The sequence below is a fragment of the Rattus norvegicus genome, chromosome 2, assembly GCF_036323735.1.
Source record: "Rattus norvegicus strain BN/NHsdMcwi chromosome 2, GRCr8, whole genome shotgun sequence".
Classification (NCBI taxonomy): Eukaryota; Metazoa; Chordata; class Mammalia; order Rodentia; family Muridae; genus Rattus; species Rattus norvegicus.
In genome coordinates this window covers 3,062,415-3,081,557 of record NC_086020.1, presented here as the reverse complement: position 1 = coordinate 3,081,557, position 19,143 = coordinate 3,062,415, and the positions used below count along the sequence as shown (strand labels likewise).

At 43.2% G+C, this 19,143-nt stretch overlaps 1 non-coding gene across 1 annotated transcript; it reads right to left on the bottom strand.

The window, feature by feature from the left end:
- Positions 1–7,076: 7,076 nt before the first annotated feature.
- On the bottom strand, positions 7,077–7,229 carry LOC120101393 (5.8S ribosomal RNA). Its single transcript, XR_005501739.1, has one exon. It is a non-coding gene; the product is annotated as a 5.8S ribosomal RNA (ribosomal RNA).
- Between the last annotated feature and the right edge of the window lie 11,914 nt (positions 7,230–19,143).

Sequence of the window (19,143 nt, the reverse complement as noted above, 5' to 3'; positions counted from 1 at the left end):
CTGTATAAGTTTAGAAGTTCTAAAAGCTAGTCATGACCTTGGTGTGTAGGTTTAGATAGTGTCCAGATTGGAATCCTGATGCTAAAGACTCAGTAAGAAAAAAAAAAGAGTTGAGAATTACTTAAGGCTATCTAGGTGCTGCAAGGGCAGCACAAGGACATCTGCCATTGCCCTGCAATGCAAGGCTTATAGAGAATTCAGAACTGCCATTGACTCAGATATAAAAAGAGTGAAAGACTTTTTAGCTGACCTCCAAGAATACCTAACCTCTCTCTCAGAGGTAGTCCTTCAGATTAGGAGAAGATTAGACCTGATATTCCTTAAAGAAGGAACCTGTGTGCTACACTGAAAGAATGTTGCTTCTATGCAGACCATTCAGGAGTAATTAAAGACTCCATGAATAAACTTAGAGAAAGGTTAGACAAAAGACAGAGAAGTGTATCAGGGATGGTTCGAGAGCTGGTTTAGTAGATCTCCTTGGATGACTACTCTGGTATTTTCCCTTATGGGACCCTTCTTAGTTTTGCTTCTGCTTCTGATTATAGGTCCATGTGTGTTAGAGAAACTAGTTAATAGGTTTGACTCCTATAAAAAGATAGAGACGCTCAACAAGGTTGGTTTGAGTCTAGGTTCACTCAGTCTCCCTGGATGACTACCCTACTCTCTGCTATATGGCTGGGCCATTACTAATAATTTTCTTGGTTTTAGTTTTTGGACCCTGCGTGACAAACAGGTTAATTGCTTTTGTTACAAATCGAGTGAGTGCTCTGCAGTTGATGGTTCTGAGACAACAGTACCAGTCATTTAGGACAACTGGTGAGACCAAATACGAGACTTGATATCAAAATTCTAAGATTAGAATTACTTAGTAGAAGAAGAGGGGAATGAAAGGAAAATTATACAGATTTAAGGTTTAAAAATATGAAGTTAAAAGAGTATGTTTCCACTCAGGATTAAACACTGTGAAAAGCAAGTCCAGGCAGCCCCGCCCTGCCGCTAGAACTAACAGACCATAAAAGGAAAGGAATGCAGAACAGACCAGGAGTACCGGATCTGACTCACAGGCCACCTGGCAGGAAGAGATAAGCCCCCAGCCCCCGACATTCAGGACGCCCCAAACCTGCCAATGTGTGTAGCTATACCTTATTACCTCATCATGTGAAATAGCCAATCATATGTAAACATGTCTATGTGCCTCGTTTGAATCCACCAATCCCCGTAACTATGCATCTGCTTCTGTACGCCCGCTTCTGCTTCCCCAATCCCTATAAAAGCCCCATGCTGGAGCTGCTGGGCGCACAAGTCCTCCGAAGAGACTGTGTGCCCGCAGGTACCTGTGTTTTCCAATAAACCCTCTTGCTGATTGCATCCGAGTGGACTCAGCTCGGTCATTGGGCACTTGGGACTCCTCCTGAGGGAAAGGTCCTCTCCGGGGGTCTTTCACTATGATGGATTAACACCATATCTGGGAATATCTTCTCAATATTAGACATAACATCTGAATATGTGATTATTTATATCCATTTATTGTTAAAGAAGAATCCGGTGCCAAAGAAAATTTCCTCTTTTTGATCAGCATGGAAATTATATTCAAAATAAGCTAATAAAATAAAGGATACCTGAGTGTATACACTTTCACATATATATTAATATATATGAATATGTGTGTACATATGTATACATGATGTAGGCCTCCTTCACAGGGCATCTAGGCCTTAACAGTTCCCTTAGGACTACACATTGCATCTAGGCCTTCATCTTTTCCCTAGACCTTTAACAGCCAGCAGCTTTGCCCTCTGAGCCATCAGTCTACAGAGGAATTCATAGAGAAACCCTGTCTGAAAATCTAGGTGAGGGAGACAAACAGATTAACAGATTGATTGCTCTCTCTCTCTCTCTCTCTCTCTCTCTCTCTCTCTCTCTCTCTCTGAGCGTGTGTGTGTGTTTGTGTGTGTTTGTGTGTGTGTGTGTGTGTGTGTGTGTGTGTGTGTGTGTGTATTCAACTGAGGAGGCACTGGCAAATAAATGTTTGCCCCTCCTCTGTAAGCCAGGCCACCCCAATACTGCCTTTCCATTTCCTTAGTTTGTTTGGTTTATTCCAAGTTAATTGTGTCTGTTTCTTTAATTTCCTCTTCATTTCTTTAGTTGAGTCAGGGGTCTTTGCACATAAGCCCTGGAAATCAGTACCTGGATCAGGTCTGCAGCCTGCTCACAGGGTTCTACCCACCTCCACCACTCAAGTGATGCAATAAAAGACATGCACCACCGCACCTGGATTCTTTTCAGTGAACATTTACTTTAGTTCCAATTTTCATTCAGGTCTGAGAGAGGAGGGAGGGAAGGAGGGAAGATAGACAAAGAGAATGAGAGAGAAACAGTGATAGAGAGGGAGAATTGTAGGTTATTGTTCCATCTCTTCACTCACTGTCTGTTGTTTGCCATCTTGGCAACCATGCCACGAAACCCTACCTTGGGTAAGATCAAGCGTAATGGCAGCAACCATACAATTCCTGCTTAGTCGCACTGAACACCCCAGTCATCACTACCTGTGGAGAATTGTAAGGGGGCTCCTCTGATCTAGAGAGTAGTCCCCTTGAATGAAATGAGAAGCACAACAAGCATTATTTGTTTTGAAATATAAGACGTGGAAAGAACTATATGTGTGGATTTACAGACAGAAAGACAGAGAGAAAGAAAGACAGACAGACAGACAGAACAGGACAGGACAGGACAGGACAGGAGAAAAAAAACAAGAACACAAACAAAAACTCAAAATGGGAGTCCGGTTCCAAATAGTCTCTGTCTGCACTGTCACTCTAGTGTTCGTGGTCCAGCTTATAAAAGCTTATACATGGATGGTTTTGGGAAATGCTGCTGGGTGTTCGGTTCAGGTCCAAGATTATTGCGGGTAACTAGACAACAAAGAATGCAGTTAGACTGACTTCTACAGTGTTTGGCTTCTGAGTGTGTTATCACACAGAAGAACCTACCAGAATATGTAATGAATTCCGGCAGTAACAGCACAAACAACCAATGAGAAAGTGTGCTTATAAGATTAGTAACTGCAACAAAATGGCAGACTAGCTAGGTAACAGTTACCTAGCCATTAACTAATCTGACACAGGCCTTCTTCACATTGCATCTACATAGGCCTTCCTACCTTCCTCTCCAGTGCTGAGACCAAAGTGAGATCAAAGTCATGCATCACCATGGGTGCCTTCCTTTTCATTTTTTTCTTTCATCCTAGGAAGTGTGTGTGTGTGTGTGTGTGTGTGTGTGTGTGTGTGTGTGTGTGTGTGTGTAGAGAGAGAGAGGGGGGGGAGAAAGAGAGGGAGAGTGGCAGAGGGAGAGAGAGAGAGTGCTCTAGAGAGAGAGAGAGAGAGAGAGAGAGAGAGAGAGTTTAAAATCAGCACTCAAGACTTTTTTCTTCCTATCCCTATCCCAATCCCCCCAAACCAGCAGTAAAGCCACCAGCACCAGAGACAGAGGAAGATGAAATCTCTAGTCTGAAAAACTAGAGGAGGGAGATAAACAGATCTCTCTCTCTCTCTCTCTCTCTCTCTCTCTCTCTCTCTCTCTCTCTCTTCCTCATAATTTGTTAAAGTGTTCCCTTTGTGCTGTGTGGATTCTACTTTATTAAGCAAGTTTCACATCGTACTAGCTCCAAAGAGGTGTCAACAATCTCTTGGCGTGCAGGCAGTTGTTGCCTGCTTTAAATATTTTTTGGTGTGTTTGTTTGTTTGTTTGTTTGTTTGTTTCAAAACCCAGGGCCTGCCTTCGTTCAACAGATCCAAACCCAATTCTCCAAGTGAAAAATGGAGTCAAGTCCAAAGTCACTGGCATTTAAGTCATCTGCCATTGACAGTCATAGGAGATGGGAATATCGTGCTTTCTCCAAAGGAGATTCACCTGGGTATACATCAACCACATATAAGGACAGGCCTGGGGTAAACGGGGTGGTGGATGGGGAGGAAGGATCTGGAAAGAGCTTTGCGATGGGAAACTATGATCAGAATGTTGCACAGAAAACAAAATTTGTACTTTAAAAAAAAAAAAAGCTCCCGATATCTATCCAAAAAGGAAAGGAAAAAAAAAAAAAAAAACCGACAGCAGAACTTTACTAACTGCAAATGTTCCATCTCCCTGTACCCAACCACTCCACTCCCAGATAGGTAGATGATAGTTTGCACTTCTGTCCCAGTTGTTCTATCGAGGTTAATAAAAGGGGAACCACCTCTGTGGTTATGTTTTACACACACAAAATAAAATAAAAGGAGTGGATAGATGTGCCTGGCATTTTAAGATGACAATTTCTTTGCAAGCTTCATTTTGTTTCATTCTTTTAAAGGTTTATTTATTTATTTATTTTCATTTATATGAGTATACTAAAGCCCTTTTCATATACACACGACAGTAGAGTACATGGAATATCCCTTTGCAGAGGGTTGTGAGCCACTATATGGTTTCTGTGGAATGAAACTCAGGACCTCTGGAAGAGCAGAGCAGTGAGTGATTTTAACCTCCGAGCCATCTCTCCAGCCCTTCACAAACTTTATTTAACTAAACATTAAACATGAATCAGAAATGCCAAATCTTGTAAATATGGTCCAGATTCAGCCTTACTTAGAAATCCAGAGCTGGCAGGGCGAGGATGGAAGTGAGCAAAGGGAGTCTTCCTCTTTCCCTGAGGGTGTGCTATCAATTCCATTACCATTTCCAAACAGCTGGGTGTGAGTCTAACTAAGGTTTTCTTCAGTCATTTGCCATTAGCCAGAGCACTGAAAGGACAGGGAGGGATCAGACATTCACACTGAAATCATCACTCACTGATTTCAGGCAGAAAACTTGCCCCCACCCCAAAAAAAAACCAGGCACACCCTGGCTCAGGGCTGAAGCAAAGCATGCTAGTGCAGCAGCAGTATTTCCTGGACAGTCCTTAAGGGACATGCACATTCTCCAGCCCCAACCCACCCCACCCCCTCTCATCTAGCTCCTGTCCACCCCTCCCCCTTCCCCCACATACAGGGAAGAGGCCTTGTGTGTGTGGAGGGGGGAGATGGAAGTGTCTCTTGAGAGAGGGTTCGGGTCTCCCAAAGAAATAAATAACTAGAAACTTCATTTATTTACTCTATTTCATCGAGCATACCGTGGCAGAGGGAAAAGGAACAGGGAAATTAGGCCAACTGGTAGAGCTCCTTTCATTTTGGTTCAAAAAGGAAAAGCCAAGGAAACAACACTCCCTGGTTTCGTGAAAGGAACATAATGGGAAAAGTTGAAACATTGGCTCGCCAGTTAATACTTTGGCTTTTAATAAAAGGGCCAACAGATCTACCTCCTATTTGGTAAAAAAGAGGATAAAAAAACCACAAAAACGTCTGTCAGCCAACTTCCCTTTAAATGTCTGTTAAACAGGAAGACTGTTTTTTTAAACATCATTTTAAATACTTAAATATGTATTTGGGTGTGTGTGTCTGTGTGTGTGCACGCACGCGTGTGTGTGTGTGTGTGTGTCTGTCTGTCTGTCTGTCTGTGTGTCTGTGTGTCTGTGTGTCTGTGTGTCTGCCTGTCAGTGTATTCTGTACGGAGAGGATGTGCTGTACAACTCGGGATGAGGTGGTCTGGGGCCCACAGGTGATGCCGCGCCGCACTGCACCCCCCAGTCACCTTCCCTGTAGGGCCTTCCCAGCGGTCCCGTAGCTGGTTTCTGCGCACCGCCAAAGTGGAAGGGCGCCTGGCTGCGGCCAGTCGCTGAACAGGGGGGTTGGGTGGTCACCCACCAACCCCACCCCCGGTCGCACCTGCTCACCCGCACCCGCTGCCTGAGCGCCCGCCGAACCCCCTGCTGGGAGGAATGGGACAGCAATGGCGGGACACTTGGAGGGGTAGAAAAATGCGTGGTTGAGGGGTCGGGAGGAATGGGGAGTGGGAAAGATCCACCGGGATCACCCGCACAGCGGAACGCGCGCCTCTGGGTTGAATCCTCTGGGCCGACTGTGCTGACCACACCCGTTTACCTCTTAACGGTTTCACACCCTCTTGAACTCTCTTCAAAGTTCTTTTCAACTTTTCCTTACTGTACTTGTTGGCTATCGTGCCGGTATTTAGCCTTAAATGGAGTTTACCATCTGCTTTGGGCTGCATTCCCAAGCAACCCGACTCCAGGAAGATCTGGGCCTGGCGGCACTGGGCCCGCTACTGGCCTCACACCGTCCAAGGGCTGGGCCTCGATCAGAAGGACTTGTGCCCCCCACGAGCGGCGCCAGGGAGTGGGTCTTCTGTACGCCACATTTCCCGCGCCACAGCACCTGGCGGGGATTCGGCGCTGGGCTCTTCCCTGTTCACTGGCCTTTACTGAGGGAATCCTGGTTAGTTTCTTCTCCTCCACTGACTAATATGCTTAAATTCAGCGGGTCGCCAAGTCTGAACTGAGGTTGTGGTCAAGAGGGAAAGGAGGAAAGGAGGGCGCGCGCGGCCACGGGCGGACAGAGGGAGAGGAGAGCAAGTGGGCGCCAGGGTCCCAGGCTGGGGACTGCGACCTCTCTACCCCGGCCAGCTCCCACACCCCAGGAGCAAGTCGAGTCAGCAAAGGGCTGGTCCCTGAGCGGTCGGCACCCTGCAGAGGGAGGGTGGGAGGAGAGGTACCTGAGACCGGCTCCCGAGGGTGTGGTATGACTCCCCCGTCCAACCTTCGCAGGTCGCTCTCTGAGCGCACTGGCCCACCTCCCACCAGACCGGAGCGCGATGACTGGCCCGTCTCGGCCCCTCACGCGCCCAGGCACCCGACCGGCCCACGACGATGCGTCCCCATGGTGGGGAGAGCGGGCGAGGACAGCAGCTGGAGTGGTGGAGCGAGCATTTATGAGCCACGAGAAGGGTTGCCGGCCCCCGGCACCAGTGGACGGCGAGATCGACGCCCACGCAGACCCACCGGGCATGGACGACAAACGGACGCTGCCCAAGTCTGAACGTCGGGAGACAGAGGGCCGAGGGGAGAGGCCCTGCGAGCAGAGTCCCAGCTGCAGGACGCCCCCCCCCCCGCGACAAACCGCAGGGGGGTGCAGTGATTGATCCTCAAGCTTCTCTCAGACAGGTGTAGCCCCGGGAGGAACCCAGGGCCTCAAGTGCGTTCATAGTGTCCATGATCAATGTGTCCTGCAATTCACATTAATTCTCGCAGCTAGCTGCGTTCTTCATCAACGCACGAGCCAAATGATCCACCGCTAAGAGTTGTATTGGTATCTGGGGTGTGAGCGAACTCCTATGGGTACTAACAACAGCACCAGCTCCCCCGCCGGCCCCTGCTGAACCGAAAGAGAGGGGCCAATGGCAAGGCTGCTCCACCTCAGGCCGGCCAGAGGGAAACTAAAGGATACATGTGAAAAGAAAAAAAAGAGAGGGTCGGGAACGGAAAGGCGGAACACACGGTACAAGGGACGCCGCGCACCCAGCACCCGGCGGCGGCCAGCCAATGGGCGGGCAAGTCGGGCGCTCGGGCTGGGACCCCACGGGCGCCCAGAGGGGGCCCGCGACATGGCCCCTGACCGCCGCCTCTGGAAGCGCCGGTGGCCGGAGGGGGCCCGCTGAGTTTCAGGGAGCACCAGGTGGAGGGAGGAAACGGGAAGCCCTCCTGCAGATGACCGACGGGCGGTAGGGCGCCCCCCCCCCCGGGTTCTTTAAACCTCCGCACTGGAACATGACTGCTAAGTACCCGGACAGGATCGGGGCGGACAGCAAGGCCCAGAAGGCGGGGTGGGGTGCTCGAAACCCATCAGCGGCACAGGCACCCCCGCACTCGACGGACCCACCCAGGCACCAGCAAAGCTGGAGAGCTGTGGTGAAGGGGCAGCAGGTGCCCTGAGGAGAGCGAGCGCGTCCCGGCCACTGCCCGGGAAGAGATCACATACCATTTCTCTTTCTTTTTCTTTCATTGTGGGAGGGGATTTTTTTAATTCACATTTTAAATATTATCCCATTTCCTGATTTGCCCTCTATAAACTGGCTATTATTTCCCCTCATGCCTCCTGTTCTATGAAGGCAGTTCCTCACTCACCCACTCACTCCTTCCAACCTGCCCATTCTGACAGTTCCCTACACTGGGGCATCAAGCCTTGACAGGACCAAGGGCATTTGCTCCCATTGGTGCCTGAAAAGGACATCCTCTGCTTCATATGCAGATGGAGCCATAGGCTCATCCTTGTGTATTCTTTGGATGGTTGTTTAGTCCATGGAAGATCGAGGACAGGGGTTCGGTTGGTTGATATTGTTCTTCTTATGGGGTGGCAAACCCCTTCAACTACTTCAGTTCTTTCTGTAACTCCTCTTTTTCGAACCTTGTTCTTAGCTCAATGGTTGACTGCAAGCATTCTCTCTCCCTTCTTCTCTCCCTTCTTCCCTCCCTCTCTTCTTCCCTCCCTCCCCACACCACTCTATGTTTGTATGTTTGTGTGTTTGTGTGTCTCTGTGTATGTGTGTGTGTGTCTGTCTGTGTGTCTGTCTGTATGTCTTTCTAAGTGAATGTCACTTTTCTTTTCTTAGATAAAGTGATGAGATAAGAGTCTTACCCAAGCTATGCAAATATGTCCTTTAGGCTGAAGCCAGAGTATTTTTATCCCTCTGTTCTACTATTTATAGACCTAGTACTAGGAGCTTCCAGCCTCCATGTAATCCAACCTTCCAAGCTGACTAATTCAATATGGTTTCTCTTGGCATCTTCATGAGTTGCTCTACTTGGACTCACATTAACTTGGACAATATGTTACAATCTTCTCGATCCTTCTAATTCTCCAGCTTTTTCTGTTTTCCCCAGTGAATAGTTTGTTCTATCAGAACCTGAATCTGTAAAATCATGTCCAGAAAACTTCCGTAAACACATGCCACATACCACAACTTCTCTTTCTTGCTCTACTTCTCTCTGTCTTTCTTTTGTCTATTTTTGACTCTCTTTATCTACTCTCCTGTATTCTCTTATTCCTAAGCTGTTCTCATGTGAATTGGGCATATTTTATCTGTGATACATTCTGTCACTTTTTTCTTTGAATTACTACTTTATCTGGAACTCAATTATATGACACTTTCAAACATGGCTACTTCCTTATATAAACTAACCTTACAATGTACAATCATTTTGCTAATATTTATCTACCTAGTTCTTACTGAGACCTATTGGTTGTAAAGAATTAACCTTTCAGGATGCCTATATTTATGGCAGAATATTTCTGACCTTTCATATATGATGTCCTGTGTCTCAAAGATGAGAGTATTAGAATAAAATTATTCTATGCATTTTCTAGAAGGTTGAAAGATTCAACTTTAGTCTTATTTTATGATCCCATTAGCAGCCATCAGTCCAAAACACAAAATCACTAAAATAAATCCTAGTTGCATCAGGTAGGGTGGGAAGATATCCCAGTAATTAAGCAGGCAGGAAATGTTAGAGAGACATGGGAAGAAGAGTGTTTATTGGTCTATATTTATGGCTTGCTCAGCCTGTGTTATCATAAAAGCTAGAACAATAAACCCAGGAGTGGGACAACCTAAAGGGAGCTGGGCCCTCCAACAAAATTATCGATCAAGAAAGTGCCCACAGGCTTTTTCATTGGACAATCTTATGAAGAGTTTTTTCTCAGTTAAGATTTCTTCTTCCAAGTTATCTCTAGTTTTATATCACATTGAAAAAAACCTTCTTATATAGTTTGTAGGTGAGAGTTTGTGGGTGTATATCTGTAAACTTATGTTTGAAGTGATATCATTAAATTTTTTACAAAAGAATGGCTAATAATAACCTGTGTGTGTGTGTGTGTGTGTGTGTGTGTGTGTGTGTGTGTGTGTGTGTTTCTATAATCCCGCAGGCTTTCACCCGATTCTTGGTACCGTGTCGGTGCGGGCATTGGGCACCGACATTGTATGTCAGTGAAATTATGTGTGTATATGTGTTTCTGCATGCCCACAGGTATTATATGTATCATAATAGGGTATTAAAAAGGACAATGTCTTAATCTAAAGAAATGCTTTAGATTGTAGCACACACCAGCAAGAAAACATTCCTTTATTGGCATGGGGTAGCAATTGGACTTGCAACAATAAATTATGAAATATACTAGGAAGAGTGAAATAGCTCAGTAGGTAAAGATATTTGTTACCAAGGCAGTTAACCTTGGTTTGGTCCTTGGGACATACACAATGGAGGGAGGAAATGAATGCCATAAATTGTACTCCGTCATCCACATGTATGCAATCACATGCAGAAACAAGCAAATACTCAACTAAAAGAATCAGAAAATTAGAATTCTATAAATATAGGACTTAAAATATATGCATAAATTAAAGTAAGGAAATAGGTTGACATGAGATATGGTAAGAATTCTGTAAAGCTGATACATACCTAGACTTAAAGAAAGTATCCCTATGTGTGTTCTGTTTCACCCCTTTCTGAAGCAAGAAAAAAATTACATACATGGAATTTCTGCCTAGTATTACAGAGCAACAGAACATAATATTGAGAATTAAAAGAAGAATACATATATAGTTCATATGAAGGCAACTTGGTCTTGCAGAGATAAGCTAAACAATTCCTGGATACTGTAAGTTCAGACTCATGAACATGTATTACTCAGATTGATGAATCAAAAAACTTAAATATGGGGCATGTAGATTCCAGAGACTTTTCCACAGTGGAACTGTGGGACCAGGGTGACCAGACAACAGAACTTGTATTTGTATCACTTAGATTTATAGGGACCTTTCCTTGCATGGTGGAGGAATAGGTATCTACACTGAAATGTAATATATGTAACTAGAGAAATAAAACAAAATGTTCTCCTTTATAACCAAATCAGGAATACTAATAGGAGATTCCAGGTTTCTTAGTCAAGTCGTGAAATAGAATCAGGTGACCTTGTTCCAATATGATATTCTTCATTCTTTCTGAGATATGAGGAAGAGGATCAAATAAAATACCCCAACAACCTGGGTTTAGGGTAATATATTAGTTAGAAATCTCAAGTGTATGAGTCCAAGGGGATCTGACATCCATCAGGAGTCATGGAATACTTCCACTGGACTCTCCACAGTGGTTCCCTGTGTAGGATTTAGTTGCTGAATCAGCACTCATATTTTCAAATGTAGAAGACAACAAAATATAGACAAGGGGGATCATCCTCATATTCATTTACAAAGCACACCCACAAGTTTTCTATTGTCTTCCTTGGAAAGGATAAATTTAAAAGAGTAAAACAATATTATTATACTCAAGGAAAAAGCTTGTGTCAAAGAAACAAAACAACAATTAAAGGCAAAAGTCTATGTTTTTCAATAGAGTGACTATAAGTAAAAGAAGTACACTTTAAGCAGCCATTGTTATCTTCTTCAAATTTATGGAGCATGGATGTTATAAAATGAATGATAAGATAGAATAACAATGTAGGGCGAGAAGGTAATTGAGAGAGGAGAAGAAATTAAAATCAAAGCAGCTCAGAGCATCAAAGAAGCCTGTGGTAAAACCATATCTGTAGCAACACAATTGTAAGCAATACCCACTATGGAAAAGTAAAAGACAATTCAAAAGGCACATTAATGTACATGATGGACACTTTTGTCAACTTGGATTTAGATGCCTCTAAATCTGGTGCGGTTTGTCTCCTATCGAGAAGGCAAAATGTTCCCCTTCAGAAATTTGAAGTAGATTGAATAATTTTACCCTCTTTGTCCTAGTAAAAAAATAATAAGGCCAGAAAATAATTTAAATTGTAAACGTGTGTATGTGGCGGGGTGTGTCTTTGTTAAATTATGTGTGAGTATTTGCATGTATAGGGTTGCCTGTGGAGGCTAGAAAAGGAAGGGTATTGGGTCCCTGAAACTGAAATTACCCGTGATTATGAGTCATCTTGTTCTTTGAATCTAACATGTGTCTTCTTCAAAAGTAGTACATGTTCTTACCTTCTCCGTCATCTCTCCAGTCTCCTGTAAAAATAAGTTAAAAAAAATTATTTCTGTTGCCTAAAGACAAGGAGGCTGAATGAATATAATGATTCTGAGGTTATTTTTAAAGATGAAATTCATTATGATAGACAATGGGCATAATATATCTAAAACTAAAAAAAGATAAAGTGCAAACAATAAGGAACAGTGTGCTGTATGAGAGATGTTGCATAAAAAATGACATGAAACTTTCTAAAGAGGCTTGAGTCTGCTTATAAGGTCACAGGACTTTGTGTGTACATGTTTGTGTGGGGGTACATATGTCTGCAGGTGCACGTCCACAGGTGTGAATAAGGAGATCAAAGGTCAATACTGGGTATCATTCTCAGTCACTCTCTACTGTATTGATTTTGTGACATGGTCTCAAGCTGACCATAGAATTACCAATATAGCTAGACTGGGGCTCTGTCAAGCCACAGGGTTTCTTTCTTCTCCATTTGACAGGCACCAGGATGATTAGCTTGGAACACAGTACCATGACTTTTTACATGTTCTCTGGAGACTGCACTCAGATCCTCATGCATGTATCAGAAATAATTTAGCAGAGGTGCTACCTCTTTCTGGCAGTGGCCATGTAGCTGCTGCAAGGAATAGCATATAAGTGCTTCAGTGACAGGATTCTACTATGGCAAGTCCATGGAAACCACTTCTCAGTTGACAAGGTAAATTTGGTGGCCTTTATATTTAGTGCTAAGTTTGCATGCCCTACAAGCTCTCCTTTCCTTCATTGTACTGCATATAGTCATTATCAAAACTGTAGCACTTCATTAGTCATGGACAAGGCTATCTGGAGTCACACAGACTAAGTCACTGTGGATGATTCTACATTTTTCTCATAACTCTTTCAAGGGATAAAATGTTCTTCACCTTTTTTGTATCTATCAATCCTCCAGATGTTACTATAAATCCTGGGAATTTGAGACTTATAATCATATCTTTAGAGAAGTACCCAGTCACACTGAGCAAATCTGTGTCAGCTGTGGAGAGAGGTCCTGCTTACATAACTGTTTTTAAGAAGCTATATCTGATCAGTGGAGACATGGAAAATGCAGAGATTATGTTGGATTGATAGAGACTTGAAAATGGCTCTTAGAATGATTACATCTTACAAAGATCTATATATTAGAAAGATGTCTAGAAGATCTGCTTTGTAAAATGAACTTGTCTGTCTGCAATTAAAAGGGAATTATTATAGGAGATAATAACTAGGTATAGTTTACCAACAAATGTTTAATTCGGCCTCTCACCATGCATAGCTATGTAACCATGTTTGCTACCAGACCAGTATGTCTTCCTGTTTACAGGACAAGCCTGCCCAGTCATCTCATTTGTCTTGCTGAATTTGTGCTTTTTAATGCAAAATGAGTTTAGGAGGTGACTGAACCACGGAATGGGAGAAGGAGGAAGGGGAACTATTGGGGGATTTGTGTAAAGATAGAGCTTTTGAAATGTGGATATTATGATTTCTTTTAATAATTTAAGCAATGATATCACTGCTTGGGTAAGCTCAATTGTCATTGTATAAATATAGAAGGCTCAAGTTATTTGTGGCCACTTGCCTGAAAATCAAAAGGTGGTCAGTGTCTTCACTTTTGTTAACTCCCGTTCTCCATCTCAGGACCTAAACATTATAGCTAGAACTGGCTTTGTCATCTTCTTGGTTCCTAAATTTTAATTTTTTAAAAATTTTTATTAGATTCTTTACTTCCATTTCAAACATTATTCCCCTTCCCAATTTCCTGTATATAAGCCCCCATTCTCTCCCCTCCCCCTCCCCCACACAGGTATTCCCCCTATACATCCACTTTATCACCCCCCCCATATTCCCCTGCACTGGTAGTCCAACCTTGGCAAGACCAGGGGCTTCCCCTTCCCCTGGTGCCCCAACAAGTTTATTCTCTGCTATATATGCCATTGGAGCCCTGGATTATTACATGTATAGTCTTTCGGTACTGGTTTAGGCCCTGGAAGCTCTGTTTGGTTGGCATTGTTGTTTAGATGGGGTTGCATGCTCCTTCAACTGTTTCAATATTTCGTCTAATTCCCTCCAAGGGTCTTGTTCTCAGATCAATGGTTTGCTGCTAGCATTGACCTCTGTATTGGACATCCTCTGGATGTGTCTCTCAAGAGAGATCTATATCCGGCTCCTTTCAAGATGCATTTTATAACTTCATCAATCTTATCAAGTATACATATATATATACACATACATATACATATATATACACATATATACATACACACATACAAACACACACACACATATATATAGAGAGAGAGATAGATAGATATATACATATATATAGATAGATATATACATATATAGATATAGATATAGATATAGATATATCCCCTTTTAAGAAGGAGTGGGAGCATCTGATTTTTGGTCATCCTTCTTCTTGAGCATCCTGTGATCTGTGGATTGCCTCTTGGGTAATTCGAGCTTTTTGGATCATGTCCACTTATCAATGAGTGCATACCAAGTGTGTTTTCCTGTGATTGAGTAACCTCACTCAGGATGATATTTTCTAGTTCATTCCATTTGCCTATGAATTTCATGAAGTCATTGTTTTTGATAGCTGAGTAGTACTCCACTGTGTAGATGTACCACTTTTCTTAATCCATTCCTCTTTTGAAGGGCATATGGGTTCATTCCAGCTTCTGGCTATTATAAATAAGGCTGATATGAACATAGTGGAGCATGTGTCTTTGTTGTATGTTGGAGCATCTTTTGGGTATATGCCTAAGAGAGGTATAGCTGGGTTCTCAGGTAGTGCAATCTCCAATTTTCTGAGGAAACTCCAGACTAATTTACAAAGTGGTTGTACCAGTTTGCAATCCCACCAACAATGGAAGAGTGTTCCTCTTTCTCCACATCCTCCCCAGCATCTGCTGTTAAAAGACCTCCGGAGAGGACCATTCCCTCAGGAGAGACTCCAAGCGCCCAATGACCTAGCCGAGGCCACTCGGATGCCATCAGCAAGAGGGTTTATTGGAAAACACAGGTACCTGCGGGCACACAGTCTCTTCGGAGGACTTGTGCGCCCAGCAGCTCCAGCATGGGGCTTTTATACTGTTTGGGGAAGCAGAAGCGGGCGTACAGAAGCAGATGCATAGTTATGGGGATTGTTGGATTTAAACGAGGCATATAGACATGTTCACATATGATTGGTTATTTCACATGATGAGGTAATAAGGTATAGCTACACACATTGGCAGGTTTGAATCATATTCGAATGAGGTTGTAACATGGTAAGAGAGTACATGCGGGCTGGGACGACCTGAATGTCGGGGGGCCAGGGGCTTATCCCTTCCTGCCAGGTGGCCTGTGAGTCAGATCCCATACTCCTAGTCTGTTCTGTATTCCTTTCCTTTTATGGTCTGTTAGTTTTAAGGGTGACTAGGCCCTAGGTATCTGAGCATGCCTGGGTTCGTTCAAGCCTGTTGCAGCTCTGAGTTAAGACTCATGGGGTGGGTCTTTCACTGTCAACTGCGTTTTATATTTAAGGTTTTCTGAATGATGAGGTAAAATTTCAGGGTCGTTTTGATTTGCATTTCCCTGATGACTAAGGATGTTGAACATTTCTTTAGCTGTTTTTTGGCCATTTGCTAATCCTCAGCTGAGAATGATTTGTTTAGCTCTGTACCCCATTTTTAATAGGGTTATTTCACTCTTTGGATTCTAACTTCTTGAGTTCTTTGTATGTTTTGCCTGTATCTGATGTAGGATTGGTAAAGGTCTTTTCCCAATCTGTTGGTTGCCATTTCATCCTATTGACAGTGTCTTTTCCTTTACAAAAGCTTTGCAGCTTTATGAGGACCCATTTGTCGATTCTTGATATTAGAGCATGAGCCATTGGCATTTTGTTCAGGAAATTTTGCCCAGTGCCCATGTGTTCGAGACACTTCCTCATTTTTTCTTCTCTTAGTGTGGGTCTATCTGGTTTGATGCAGAGGGCCTTGATCCACTTGGACATAAGCTTTGTACATGGTAATAAGAATGGATCAATTTGCATTCTTCTATATGCTGACCTCCAATTGTACCAGCACCATTTGTTGAAAATGTTATCTTTCTGCCATTGGTTGGTTTTAGCTCCTTTGTCAAAGATCAAGTGACTATAGGTGTGTGGGTTTATTTCTGGGTCTTCAATTCTATTCCACTGATCTATCTGTCTGTCTCTGTACCAATCCCATACAGTTTTTATGACGATTCCTCGGTAATATTGCTTGAAGTCAGGAATGGTGATTCTCACAGAAGTTCGTTTAATGTTGAGTATAGTTTTCGCTATCCTGGGTTTTGCAAATTGCTCTTTTTATCTCTAAAAAGAATTGAGTAGGGATATTGATGGAGATTGTATTGAATCTATAGATTGCTTTTGACAAAATGGCCATCTTTACTATATTAATCCTGCCAATCCATGAGCATGGAAGACCTTTCCATCTTCTCAGTTCTTCCTCATTTTTTTTTCTTAAGAGACTTGAAGTTCTTGTCATGCAGATCTTTCGTTTGATTGGTTAAAGTCACACCAAGATATTTTACATTACTTGGGAATATTGTGAAGGGTGTCATTTCCTTAATTTTTTTCTCAGCCTGCTTATCCTTTGAGTAGAAGAAGGCTACTGAATTGTTTGAGTTAATTTTATACCCCAGCACTTTGCTGAAGTTGTTTATCAGGTTAAGTAGTTCTCTGGTGTAACTTTTGGGGTCACTTAAATATACTATTATATCATCTGCAAATAGTGATAATTTGATTTCTTCCTTTCAAATTTGTATCCCTTTGACCTCTTTTCACTGTCTGATTGCTCTGGCTATGACTTCGACTATTAGATTGAATAAGTAGGGAGAGAGTGGGCAGTCTTGTTTAGTTCCTGATTTTAGTTGGGTTGCTTCAATTTTCTCTCCATTTAGTTTGATCTTAGCTACTGGTTTGCTTTTACTATGTACAGATATGGGCCTTGAAATTCTGATTTTTCCATAACTTTTATCATGAAGGGGTGTTTAACTTTGTCAAACGCTTTTTCAGCATCTAATCAAATGACCATGTCATTCTTATCATTGGGTTAGTTTATATAGTGGATTACATTGATGGATTTTCATATATTAAACAATCCCTGCATCCCTGGAATGAAGCCTACTTGATTATGATGGATGATCATTTCGATGTGTTCCTGGATTCCGTTTGTAAGATATTTATGAGTATTTTTGCATCAATAATCATAAGGGAAATTGGTCTGAACTTCCTTTTCTTGGTTGAGTCTTTGTGTGGTTTCAGTATAAGATTAATTGTATAATCTTATTATACAATTATTAATTCATAGAATGAATTTAGGTGTGTTCCATCTGTTTCAATTCTGTAGAATAGTTTGATCAGTATTTGTATGAGGTCTTCTGTGAAGCTCTGGTAGAATTCAGACCTGAATCCATCTGGACCTGGACTCTTTTTGGTTGGGAGACTCTTAATAACAATAACTGCTTCTATTTCTTTAGGAGTTATGGGGGTGTTTAGATGGTTTATTTGTTCCTGATTTAGCTTTGGTACCTGGTATCTGTCTAGAAAACTGTCCATTTCCTCCAGATTTTCCAGTTTTGTTGAATATAGGCTTTTGTAGTAGGATGTAATTTTTTTTTAATTTCTTCAGTTGCTGCTGTTATGCCTCCCTATTCATTTCTGATTTTGTTAATTTGGATACACTGTCTGTGACCTCTGGTTAGTCTAAGGGTTTAGCTCATGTTGATTTTCTCAAAGAACCAGCTCCTGGTTTTGCTGATTCTTTGTATACTCATTTTTGTTTGTACTTGGTTGATTTCAGCTATGATTATGATAATTTCCTGCCTTCTACTCCTCTTGGGTTTATTTATTTCTTTTTGTTCTAGAGCTTTTAGGTGTGCTGTCAACAGTGGCCATTAGAATTGGCGGTGATTTGGAGGGGGGGTTCTGGGTCTCCTTGGTTATTCCATTGTCTTTATAGGTGATATCTTCTGTCCTAATGTGGTCTTTATCTGGTTGGCTGTTTTAACAACTACCTTTAAGGAGAGATCTCCTTAGTTGGATGGGGGGAGGTGGAGTAAGGGGAGAGGCCTGTGGAAGCTCCTTTGTTTTTTTAATGGAGCCCTGCACAGGGGGGAGAGGGAGGAGCAGACAGTCTGTTTGGTGTCTCCTGTGAAGCCTTGGAGGTTTTCTGCATCAGCTCAGCCACAGGGCACATCCCCAAGGTGATACAGGACTTAGAAGTTTGAGCACACTTACCCCACACTGGTACAGGGTGGGTGTTGGGCTGTGGAAAGCTGCAAGAACACTGCTGTGGGGGGCAAGTGCAAGAACTGAGGAATTTTTTTTTAATGTTGTGTTTTTGTGTGTGTCGGTGAACTGTCTGTTACAGAAAAGAGGAGAAATGGTTTGTCCAATGGGAACATTCCCTTGGCCTATCGGCCTTGGGGGATTCCACAGAAGTCCAAAACATTAAGCCTTCCTGCAGATTAAAGAACGAGCAGGTGCCCTGTGGCTTTAAGTGTCTTCTGCTTTACCAGGTTAGATAGGGAGTCTGCCAAAACCAATTGCAGGCTGTTTTGCAGGCTGTCAGGATTTAGACAGGGGCTAGAGGGACCTTCAGCCAACTCCAGAGAGTAGCTCTGGCCAGGAGCCTTCAGTTGCCCCTTCAGCTTGACCTAAGCTTGAGATGGTGCTGACTGAAAACTCAGCAGGAAAAGATAGGTTGCTAGTCTCCAGAGTTGGGGGAGGTGACTCACCTTCCTGCACTGCAGTTTTGTTGATCATTGTTCGAGCACTACATTGTAGGGCTCTGGTGCCAGAGTGCTCTCAGCAGTGATCTCTGACCAGGCTGGCTAGCTGTGTGGGTACAGGTAAAGGGAGAAAGATCTCAGGCAGGGAGGGGGAACATTTTTTTGCCACCCCAACTGCCTGTCATTCTCCTTATCCCCACTGCCTGCCACTTTGGTTACCTGGGCTGGGCTGAACCAGCAGGGGACTGACTAGCCAGTGAGGAGTGCAAGGGTGATTCTGGCAGTGATGATTTCTGGAGAGCAGATCTCATCTCCAAGTGGCAGAGTAACAGATCTTATAACAGAAGCTCGTAGACAATGGAATAATTCCTGCACATCTTTCATTGTGCTTAAATAGTTTTGTGAATGGGTCAGTGTCTGACAAA